Raw genomic sequence first — 12,564 nt, 5'->3', positions numbered from 1 at the left:
GACACCGGTAACGCTTCTCTTGTACACCTCACCATTGATGAATGTGTAAGCTTTGGACCTTCTTTGTATCCTCCTTGATTCATTTTCGTCAGCCGGCAAGGTGCCGCTGATCAGGAATTCCTTAATAGGTTTAACCCATGATGGTATCTCTCGAACCAAAAACACCGGTGCGTCTATCTCCATGCTATCCACCAGCATCATTTCTTCCGGTATGGGTACAGCAGTCCCCGAGCCTACCGGAGCAGTCCCCGAGCTTGCCGGAGCAGTCCCCGGGTTCCCTTCATCGATATCCATGGGTACTATGTGTGACTCTGGTACAAAAATTGATTCTGACTCCGGGCTCGGTTTGATCGATGGTACTCTTAGGTGAGCCAAAGCTATTCCGGGAGGAATTTCTTGCCTAGATGAGCCCAGCTTGGACAAAGCATCCGCGGCCTCATTTTCTGCTCGCGGCACATGGTGAAACTCACACCCTTCGAAGAATCCGGCAATCTTTTGCACGTGAAACCGGTACGAGGCCATGTTGGCATCTTTTGCATCCCAATCTCCGGAACACTGCTGTACCACAAGGTCTGAATCTCCGTAGCAAATGATCCGGTGTGCACCGATTTCTTTTGCGACCTTAAGCCCATGGATCAAAGCTTCATATTCAGCGACATTGTTTGATGCCCTGAAATGCACTTGTAAAACATACCGGAGGTGATCTCCTTTTGGGGAAGTGAGCACCACACCGGCACCTAGACCTTCCTTGAGCTTGGATCCGTCAAAGTGCATCTTCCAGTATTCTATCCTCTGATCTGGCGGCTTGTACTGCATCTCCGCCCAATCAACAAGGAAATCCGCCAAAGCCTGTGATTTTATGGCATCTCTTCTTTCATACACCGGTACGTACGGTGATATCTGGATTGCCCATTTCGCAATCCGGCCGCTGGCATCTTTGTTGCACATGATGTCGGAAATTGGTGCTTCGCTCACCACTTTCATGGGGTGCTCCTCAAAGTAGTGCTTGAGCTTGGTGGCGGCCATGTACACGCCATAAGTCATTTTCTGGAAGTGAGGGTAGTTTTGTTTTGAGAGGGAGAGCACCTCGCTCAAGTAGTATACCGGCCTCTGGACGGTTTTTTCTTCCTCTTCTCTTTCAACTACAACCACTACACTCACAACCCGGTTTGTTGCTGCTATGTATAACAGCATAGGCTCTCTTTCTAAAGGTGAAGCCAGTATGGGTGCTGTGGCTAGCATTGTTTTCAGCTCTTTAAACGCTGCGTCTGCCTGAGGGGTCCAGACGAACGTGTCGGATTTTTTCATGAGAGCATAGAGTGGCAGAGCTTTTTCTCCCAACCTGCTTACAAACCGGCTTAGCGATGCCAAGCTTCCGGTAAACTTTTGCACATCTTTTAACTCTCGAGGGATAGCCATTCTTTCTATTGCTCGGATCTTTACCGGATTAACCTCTATGCCCCGGCTTGATACTAAGAAACCGAGCAGCTTGCCGGCGGGGACACCAAAGGTGCATTTTGCCGGATTGAGTTTCATCCGGAACCGTCTTAGGTTATCGAATGTTTGCCGGATGTCATCGATTAAAGTGTTCTTTACCTTAGTTTTTATCACGATATCATCCACATAGACTTGTACATTTTTTCCAATCTGATCAAACAAGCATTTCTGCATACAGCGCTGGTACGTTGCACCAGCATTGCGCAACCCAAAAGGCATAGTGACATAGCAATAAGCCCCGTGCGGGGTAATGAACGCAGTTTTTATTTGATCTTCCTTTTTCAAAGGAATTTGGTGGAAACCGGAATAGGCATCCAAGAAGGACAACAACTCACACCCAGCAGTTGAATCAATCACTTGATCGATTCGTGGCAAAGGAAAAGGATCCCTTGGGCAAGCCTTGTTCAGGTTGGTGTAGTCGATGCACATGCGCCACACCTTCGGAGCTTTTGCCTCCAGGTTCTCATCTTTCTTCTTTTCAACCATTACCGGATTGGCCAGCCACTCTGTGTGCGTGACCTCCACAATGAACCCGGCAACTAGCAGCTTGGTTACCTCTTCTCCTATGATCTTTCTTCTGTCTTCAGCGAACCGGCGCAGTGGTTGCCGCACCGGCTTGGCATCTTTCCGGACGTTTAGAGAGTGCTCAGCCAGCTCCCTCGGAACACCTACCAAATCATCAGTTGACCAGGCAAAGATATTCCGATTCTCACGGAGGAAGCTGACGAGCGCGCTTTCCTATGCTTGGTCAAGGCCAGCACCGATACGAACGGTGCGCTCTGGGTAAGCCGGATCCAGCACAATGTTCTTTATTTCATTGGTTGGCTTGAATGCCGGTGTGCCCATGTTTTCACTCATTGCTGCTAAGCTCATTTGCGAGGATTGAGCCAGCGCAACAGCTGTCTGCATTCTTTTCTTTTCCTCCGCGATCACCAGCGATTCTGCTAAGTTTGATCCGGCAGATGCTGTTTCCAGTGAAATCTTATAGTTTCCCACCACAGTCAATGGCCCACGAGGTGCCGGCATCTTCATCTTGAGGTAAGCCGTATGAGTGGTGGCCATGAAGGCTGCCAATGCCGGTCTCCCCAAAGAATGCATGGTAGGGGCTGTCTAGATCCACCACCTCAAACTCCAGATTTTCCACCCGACAATTGTCACGTCCTCCAAATGCCACGTCCACCCGAACTTTTCCTATCGGGGCACAGGACAAGCCAGGAACAATCCCGTGGAACGTTGTGCGCGTTGGCTGAAGCATGTTTTCTGTTATGCCCAGCGTTTGCATGGTGTGCTTGTACATGATGTTGATGCTACTGCCATTGTCTATCAGCACCTTGCTGAACTTCACTCGAGTTTGCGGCCCTTTCATGATCGGGTCCACAACAAGAGCATATCCACCCGGATTAGGCATGATCTTTGGGTGATCCTTGGATGACCAGGTAATTTCCTGATTGGACCACATCATGTACTTGGGAACTGCCGGCATCACAGCATTGACCTCCATGGAGCGCCGGTGTACACTTTGCCGGTCTGTTGGCTCAGTGACAAAGACAACACAGCAGATGCGGATCTTCGTAAACATTCCGGCCTAAAGGTGCCGGTGGAGGTGGCTGGTTATCATTTTGCTCCACCCGGTTAACTTGCTGGTATTGCTGCCGGTTTGGCTGCACCGGTAAGGCGTTTGCCCCGGTAAGTGGTGGTGGTGGCGGTAGCTGTTGTTGCTGCTGCGGCATGTCTTGCGGTGGCCGCGCATCTTTCACTGTTCCTTTTTGCATCAAGTACTTGGTCCAGGTACAATCCTTTGTCAGATGGTTTGACGGATGTGCCGGATTCGGCGTGTGCCACCGGCAAGGCTGATCCATGGCAGCTTCCATGGTGTATTTTGCGGGTTCTTGCCAGTTCTTCTTCTGGACCCAAGGTTTCTTTTCCACCCATTGTTTCTTAGGACCCGCCCATGGCTGCGATCCGGTTTTTTGCCTCTGGCTGTCGCTGGCCTCAAAGTTTTCCTGCACAGCAGCAACTTGCTGCGGACCGTACCTTCGATCCGGAAACTCTTCTCTTCTTTTGTTATTCCGGTTGTCCCGATGCTGTTCGTGGCGCAGCTGTTCTGGCTCCGGTTGCCTTTGCCGGCTGCGTTGGGTCTCCCAACGCATAGCTATCCGCCACACGTATCATTTCTGCCAACGTTGTCGGCATGTTGCGCTGCAACTTTTGCCACAACGGTGAACCTCTTCTGCATCCACTGCTAAACCAAGCAATGGCTTGTGCCTCGATTACCCCTTCACAGGAGTTCCTTGTGGTGTTCCACCGGGCCAGATAATCCCGGTCTGTTTCGTTCGGACGCTGCACACACAGAGCAAGTTCTTTGCGGCCTGTTTGGCCTCTGATAGGTGCTGCTGAAATTGCTCACAAAGGCCTCCTCAAAATCCAGCCAGCCATTTATGCTTCCTGCCGGCAAGTTGTTTAACCAGATTCTTGCCGGTCCAACCAAAAACGATGGTATGATTCTCACGGCCCAACGCCGGTTTCCTCCTCCTGCTACGGTTCCTCCACCGCCTGCGACGTATACCGCGGTCACGTAATCCGCGAGCCAATCTTCCGGCTTTGTGGTGCCGTCATACGTTTTTGTGTCACGGGGCAACATAAAGTTGCGAACTGGTGGTTTTTCTTTCATGATCCTTGGGCCAAAACACTTTGGACCTGGAGGACCTTCCTCCTCGATCATTTCTGACAAGTACACTCTATCCAGACGGTGCCTCGCATCCCGTTCCGGTAAGTATCTCTCTCCCAAGCGTTCTCCCAACGGGTTCCGGTATGCTTTGCCGGTCTGGTGGAATCGGCTTCATCGTAACATTCCGGTACCGCGGCCCTTGCCTGCCGGTACCTTGGGGGATCCATTTCCTCCTCGTCGTACGCTGCCCTTGCAGCTCGATAGTTTTGCCCGGTCTCATATCTACCGGCATGATTGTTTCCGGCATAGCCTCTGGCGTAGCCTCGCTCTGCCCCTTGGCTTTTTCTACCGGCATCGTGTTGCCCGGCTTGTTGCTTTCCGGCAAGAACCGGATCGTACACGGTCATCTGCTGCGCATTCACTTCTTTTTCTCTCCTTCTATCCGGATGGGGGGACGAAGCCTGCCCATGGGATTTGCTACCGGCATTCTTTGTTGAACGCGCGGATTTTGAGGCCGCTGCCTTGTTCAGCTTAGCCAGCTGCTCAGCATTTTGCTGCTCTATGGTTTCCAGCAGCTCTCTGACGCGCTCTTGCTGCTTTACCAAAGCCTCTCCGGAAAGCGACTCACATAGCTCTACTGCAGCCTTAGCAGCTTTTATAGTTTTATCCGGGCTGCTATACTTAGGCTTTTCCACGATGCTAACAGATGCAGAGGCGCTCTTGCCGGCAAAAATCTCCTTGCGCAAATCTTGATCTAGGTTGCGAGCTTTTAGCCGGTTTTCCGGCACCCTAGCAGCATGCGCGCTAACAGAAGCAAAGCCATGGGCAGCATTGTACTCACGTACGGTTAGGTTCAGCTCGCGCTGCGCCCTGACGATGTCCTTGCCGCTCTCCAGCATCTTCTGGCGCTGCGCCTCCAGCTCCGCTTGAGCCGCTGCCGGGTCGATGTTCTGCGCGATGGGGGTGGCGAGGACGTTCATCGCCGCCTGGAGCGGTGTCTCCGGTGGCGCGGATGATGCTCCCGCTGCGCCTGCGCCACGCTCCAGCGGTGGCTTAGCCGCACGGGTCGAAACCGCGCGACCGGCACCTTCAGCCGCAACCTCCTTTCCTGCACCAGCCACACCGGTCATCATTACCTCAACGCTACCGGCGGCGCGGCCAGCACAAAGCCATCTTGGCGGGTCCGGTGCCACCAGCACCGGCGAGAGGCGCTGGCGCACGGGGACGGTGCCGAGGTAGACGCGGTGGCTGCCGAACTCGATGATGCGGCCGTTCTTGGGGAAGACGCCGCCGTTGGCGAAGCAGCCCGCGTTGTCGTTGATGAAGTCCATGGCGTAGATGCTCTGCACCAACGCGGACACCGTACGCTCGCCGGAGACCTCGAGGACGCCCGCCCGAATGTGAACTCCATCAAGCGCCACTTCATGCCCCACGGTGGGCGCCAACTGTCGTCGTGGTGAACGAGCAGATGCCATAGGATGGCTTAGATTGGGGCCGAATGGACGCAAGAGGATTCGGGGGAGGGTTCGCGATCAGGTGGGAAGAGATTCCGGATGGTTTCCTCAAGAACTTGGCCAAGGCCAGAGGTTGAAGAAGAAAGACACAAGGAAGAACTCCCTCTAGATCACCATTTTCATTGATTCACAAGTTCTGTGCTCGCCTTCCTACACACGCGCGTACCTACTTGCTTGCCCGTGCAGAAGGGGTGCCCCCTCTCCTTAGAACGGGGAGAGGGTGGCTTACACTGCAAGAAACCCTAACGGCATCTTTGACTGGACAAACTACTTTACAGAGCTACTGTACAAAGCTACTTTAATCATAGATGACACCGGGGCCTTCTTTTATCAGGGCTGCTGATGTCCTCCGGCTTCTTTGGACGTCACCTCTCTCTTTGGCGCCAGGGCTCTGAATAAAGTTACTTTGCTTGGCTCATCCTTGTCCTCTTGCTCTGAAGAGAATCTTTGACCAGACCTGCCGACAGGCTCTCCTTTCCGGTATCTTCTTTACCGGGTTCCGGCATACCCCTTTGGGGATACCGGCTTAGCCTTGCTCTCCCGGATTCCTACTAGGCTTCCGGTAAGAACATTAAACCGGTATCTTGATGGCTCAAACCATCCGGTTTGGCATGCCTTTGGCATACCGGGGGTTATCCCCCCAACAATGACGTGATCTTATGCTATGCTTAATTGGGTGTGTCCATTACATCATTCATATAATGACATAACCTTGTAATTAATAACATCCAATGTTCATGATCACGAAACCATGATCATCTATTAATCAACAAGCTAGTTATACAAGAGGCTTACTAGGGACTCCTTGTTGTTCACATAACACACATGTATCAATGTTTCGGTTAATACAATTATAGCATGGTATGTAAACATTATCATAAACATAAAGATATATTATAATAACCATTTTATTATTGCCTCTTGGGCATATCTGCAACATTTGCAAACATCATCTTCCACACTATACATCTAATCCTTTGTTACAGCAAGCCGGTGAGATTGACAACCTCACTGTTACGTTGGGGAAAAGTACTTTGATTGTGTTGTGCAGGTTCCACGTTGTCGCCTGATACGTCTCCAACGTATCGATAATTTCTTATGTTTCATGCTACTTTATTGATGATACACACATGTTTTATACACACTTTATGTCATATTTATGCATTTTCCGGCACTAACCTATTAACGAGATGCCGAAGAGCCAGTTGCTGTTTTCTGCTGTTTTTGGTTTCAGAAATCCTAGTAAGGAAATATTCTCGGAATTGGACGAAATCAACACCCAGGGTCTTATTTTTCCACGAAGCTTCCAGAAGTCCGAAAGGGAAACGAAGTGGGGCGACGAGGCGGCGACACGCCAGGGCGGCGCGGCCCTGTTGTGTGGGCCCCTCGTGACGCCCCCTGACCAACCCTTCCGCCTACATATAGCCTTCGTCGAGAATATCCCAGTACCGAGAGCCACGATACGGAAAACCTTCCAGAGACGCCGCCGCCGCCAATCCCATCTCGGGGGATTCAGGAGATCGCCTCCGGCACCCTGCCGGAGAGGGGAAACATCTCCCGGAGGACTCTTCATCACCATGATCGCCTCCGGAGTGATGTGTGAGTAGTTCACCCCTGGACTATGGGTCCATAGCAGTAGCTAGATGGTTGTCTTCTCCTCATTGTGCTATCGTTGTTCGATCTTGTGAACTTCCTAACATGATCAAGATCATCTATTTGTAATGCTACATGTTGCGTTTGTTGGGATCTGATGAATATGGAATACTATGTTATGTTGATTATCAATCTATCATCTACGTGTTGTTTATGATCTTGCATGCTCTCCGTTATTAGTAGAGGCTCTGGCCAAGTCATTACTTGTAACTCCAAGAGGGAGTATTTATGCTCGATAGTGGGTTCATGCCTCCATTAAATCTGGGACAGTGACAGAAAGTTCTAAGGTTGTGGATGTGTTGTTGCCACTAGGGATAAAACATCAATGCTTTGTCTAAGGATATTTGTGTTGATTACATTACGCACCATACTTAATGCAATTGTCTGTTGTTTGCAACTTAATACTGGAAGGGTGCGGACGCTAACCCGAAAGTGGACTTTTTGGGCATAGATGCATGCTGGATAGCGGTCTATGTACTTTGTCGTAATGCCCAATTAAATCTCACACTACTCATCATAATATGTATGTGCATTGTCATGCCATCTTTATTTGTCAATTTCCCAACTGTAATTTGTTCACCCAACATGCTATTTCTTATTGGAGAGACACCACTAGTGAACTGTGGACCCCGGTCCATTCTTTACATCGAATACAATCTACTGCAATACTTGTTCTTACTGTTCTCTGCAAACATCATCTTCCACACTATACATCTAATCCTTTGTTACAGCAAGCCGGTGAGATTGACAATCTCACTGTCACGTTGGGGCAAAGTATTTTGGTTGTGTTGTGCAGGTTCCACGTTGGCGCCGAAATCCCTGGTGTTGCGCCGCACTACACTCCGCCGCCATCAACCTTTGACGTGCTTCTTGGCTCCTACTGGTTTGATAAATCTTGGTTTCTTACTGAGGGAAACTTGCCGCTGTACGCATCACACCTTCCTCTTGGGGTTCCCAACGGACGCGTGCTGTATGCGTATCAAGGCTAAACTTCTGGCGTTGTTGCCGGGGAGATCAAGACACGCTGCAAGGGGAGTCTCCACTTCCAATCTCTTTACTTTGTTTTTGTCTTGCTTTATTTTATTTACTACTTTGTTTGCTGCATTATATCAAAAACACAAAAAAATTAGTTACTTGTTTTACTTTATTTACTATCTTGTTTGCGTTCTCCATATTAAAAACACAAGAAAATTAGTTACTTGCATTTACTTTATCTAGTTTGCTTTATTTACTATTGCTAAAATGGGTACTCCTGAAAATACTAAGTTGTGTGACTTCACAAACACAAATAATAATGATTTCTTATGCACACCTATTGCTCCACCTGCTACTACAGCAGAATTCTTTGAAATTAAACCTGCTTTACTGAATCTTGTTATGAGAGAGCAATTTTCTGGTGTTAGTTCTGATGATGCTGCTGCCCATCTTAATAATTTTGTTGAACTATGTGAAATGCAAAAGTATAAGGATGTAGATGGTGACATTATAAAATTAAAATTGTTTCCTTTCTCATTAAGAGGAAGAGCTAAAGATTGGTTGCTATCTTTGCCTAAGAATAGTATTGATTCATGGACTAAATGTAAGGATGCTTTCATTGGTAGATATTATCCTCCTGCTAAAATTATATCTTTGAGAAGTAGCATAATGAATTTTAAGCAATTGGATAATGAGCATGTTGCCCAAGCATGGGAAAAATGAAATCTTTGGTTAAAAATTGCCCAACCCATGGACTGACTACTTGGATGATCATCCGAACCTTTTATGCAGGATTGAATTTTTCTTCGCTGAACCTATTGGATTCAGCTGCTGGAGGTACTTTTATGTCCATCACTCTAGGCGCCGCAACAAAGATTCTTGATAATATGATGATTTTTTACTCTGAATGGCACACGGAAAGAGCTCCACAAGGTAAGAAGGTAAATTATGTTGAAGGAACCTCCTCCTTGAGTGATAAGATTGATGCTATTATGTCTATGCTTGTGAATGGTAGAGCTAATGTTGATCCTAATAATGTTCCTTTAGCTTCATTGGCTGCTCAAGAAGAACATGTTGATGTGAACTTCATTAAAAATAGTAATTTCAACAACAATGCTAATAGGAATAATTTGGGTAACAACTATAGGCCATATCCTGCTAGTGGTAATGATTATGGTAATTCTTATGGTAGATATGAGGAAAAGATGCTAGAAATTGAAAGATCTACTAAGAGCTTTATGCAATCACAATATGAGCAAAAACAATTGTTTACTAAAACTATGAATGAACAATCTACCTTGTTGAAAAATATAGGAAATCAACTTGAAAATTTGAATATGGAGATTTCGGGTTTGCAAACTAAGATTTCAAATGCTGAAAACCGAATCTCATACATGTCTGCGTCACAATCTTCCTTAATTAATAAAATGGCTGCTAAACCTGTGGATATTGATAATAAAATTGTTACTACAGCAAACGCCATCCAAGTTAGAATTAATGAGAAAATAAGATTGATGGCCGAATTGCGTGCTAGGTGGAAAAAAGAAGAAAATGCTAAAGAGAATAATATAGCTAAAGTTTGGACTATTACCACCACTAGCAATGAAAATGCTTCACATGTTGACACACCTCCTACTATCAATGGTAAAATAATTGGTGTTGGCAATGTTTCTACTCATAATGCAAAGCTTGCAAAACTGCCTGAAACTGCTAAAACTGCTGAAACTGCCTGCGATAAAACTGCTGATTTTTTTTCCAATATTGGGGACAATGATCCCATTGCTGTAGATTATAATGGTTTAGATTTTGATGATTGTCACATCTCTGAAGTTATAAAGTTCTTACAAAAACTTGCTAGAAGTCCCAATGCTAGTGCTATAAATTTGGCCTTTACAAAATATATTACAAATGCTCTCATTAAAAGCTAGAGAAGAGAAACTAAATTGTGAAACTTCTACTTCTAGGAAGTTAGAGGATGGTTGGGAGCCCATCATTAAGATGAAGGTCAATGATTTTGATTGTAATGCTTTATGTGATCTTGGTGCAAGTATTTTCGTTATGCCTAGGAAAATCTATAATATGCTTGACTTGCCACCATTGAAAAATTGTTATTTGGATGTTAATCTTGCTGATAACTCTACAAAGAAACCGGTGGGGAGGATTGATAATGTTCGCATTACAGTTAAAAATAACCTTGTCCCCGTTGATTTTGTTGTCTTGGATATTGAATGCAATGCATCTTGTCCCATTATATTGGGAAGACCTTTTCTTCGAACTGTTGGTGCTGTTATTGATATGAAGGAAGGTAATATTAAATATCAATTTCCTCTCAAGAAAGGTATGGAACACTTCCCTAGAAAGAGAATGAAGTTACCTTTTTATTCTATCATTAGAACAAATTATGATTTTGATGCTTCATCTCTTGATGTCACTTGATTCACACTTTCTGCGCCTAGCTGAAAGACGTTAAAGAAAAGCGCTTATGGGAGACAACCCATGATTTTACTACAGCACTTTTATTTTATATTTGAGTCTTGGAAGTTGTTAATACTGTAGCAACCTCTCCTTATCTTAATTTTATTGTATTGTTGTGCCAAGTAAGGTCTTTGATAGTAAGGTCCATACTAGATTTGGATTACTGCGCAGAAACAGATTTCTTGCTGTCACGAATTGGAGCAGTATTCTCTGTAGGTAACTCAGAAAAATTTGCCAATTTACGTAAGTAATCCTCAGATATGTACGCAACTTTCATTCAATTTGAGCATTTTCATTTGAGCAAGTCTGGTGCCTCTCAAAAATTCGTCTTTACGGACTCTTCTGTTTTGACAGATTCTGCCTTTTATTTCGCATTGCCTGTTTTGCTATGTTTGATGGATTTCTTTATTCCATTAACTTTCAGTAGCTTTGTGCAATGTCCAGAAGTGTTAAGAATGATTATGTCACCTCTGAACATGTGAATTTTGATTATGCACTAACCCTCTAATGAGTTGTTTTGAGTTTGGTGTGGAGGAAGTTTTCAAGGGTCAAGAGAGGAGGATGATACAATATGATCAAGGAGAGTGAAAGCTCTAAGCTTGGGGATGCCCCCGTGGTTCATCCCTGCATATTTCAAGAAGACTCAAGCATCTAAGCTTGGGGATGCCCAAGGCATCCCCTTCTTCATCGACAAATTATCAACTATATTTTTATTCCGTCACATCTTATGTGCTTTACTTTGAGCGTCTGTTTGTTTTTGTTTTGTTTTTGTTTGAATAAATTGGATCCTAGCATTCATTGTGTGGGAGAAAGACACGCTCCGCTGATTCATATGAACACATATGTTCTTAGCTTTATTCTTAATGTTCATGGCGAAGGTTGAAACTGCTTCGTTAATTGTTATATGGTTGGAAACGGGAAATGCTACATGTGGTAATTGGTATAATGTCTTGAATAATTTGATACTTGGCAATTTTTGTGCTCATATGGATCATGTTTAAGCTCTTGCATCATATACTTTGCTCCTATTAGTGAAGAAATACATAGAGCTTGCTAAAATTTGGTTTGCATGATTGGTCTCTCTAAGGTTTAGATATTTTCTAGTAAGGGTTTGAACAATAAGGAGAACAGTATAGAGTCTTATAATGCTTGCAATATGTTCTTATGTGAGTTTTGCTGTTGTCGAGGGTACTCCTCGCCAATGCCCTCCGATAGGGGCTTAGGGTTGATGGAATCCTGTAGGCTGACACGAGACATCGGTTCACAGACAAGCGGGGAGAGCGATTTACCCAGGTTCGGGGCCCTCGATGAGGTAAAACCCTTACGTCCTGCCTGTCTGTTCTTTGATTATGATGACAATGGGTTACAATGGGGTGCCGAATACTTCGGCTGAGATCTAGTCGAGATTGCTATTGCTACAGTTACCTAGCTCTAAGCTTTTCCGGGCTAAGATTGCTAAGATTGTTCGTGTCCCTCGGCAGCCCCTCTCCTGGCCTTTATATAGGAGGCCAGGTCTCAAGGGTCCTAACCGAGTACGACTAGGTTTACAGTACTTTTTAGATCTAATCTTTCCTTGCTGACTGCTTCCTTGTCTTGCCCGCCAAGGTTTCCTCCGGTGCGCTGTCCAGGTGGCCCATCTAGCCTTCGGGTGTCTTCATGGGCCTCCAATTAGTCAATACAGGATAGGGCAACGTTGGTTACTCGAAGGGTAGTGCCCACGTCAGTAGCCCCCGAGTGTCTAGCCGAAGTTAATTCGGGTAGAGACTAATGCATGTCTTCTCA

This window comes from Lolium perenne, chromosome 6 (genome assembly GCF_019359855.2).
Source record: "Lolium perenne isolate Kyuss_39 chromosome 6, Kyuss_2.0, whole genome shotgun sequence".
In the NCBI taxonomy this organism is placed as follows: Eukaryota; Viridiplantae; Streptophyta; class Magnoliopsida; order Poales; family Poaceae; genus Lolium; species Lolium perenne.
This window is presented reverse-complemented; position numbering follows the sequence as displayed.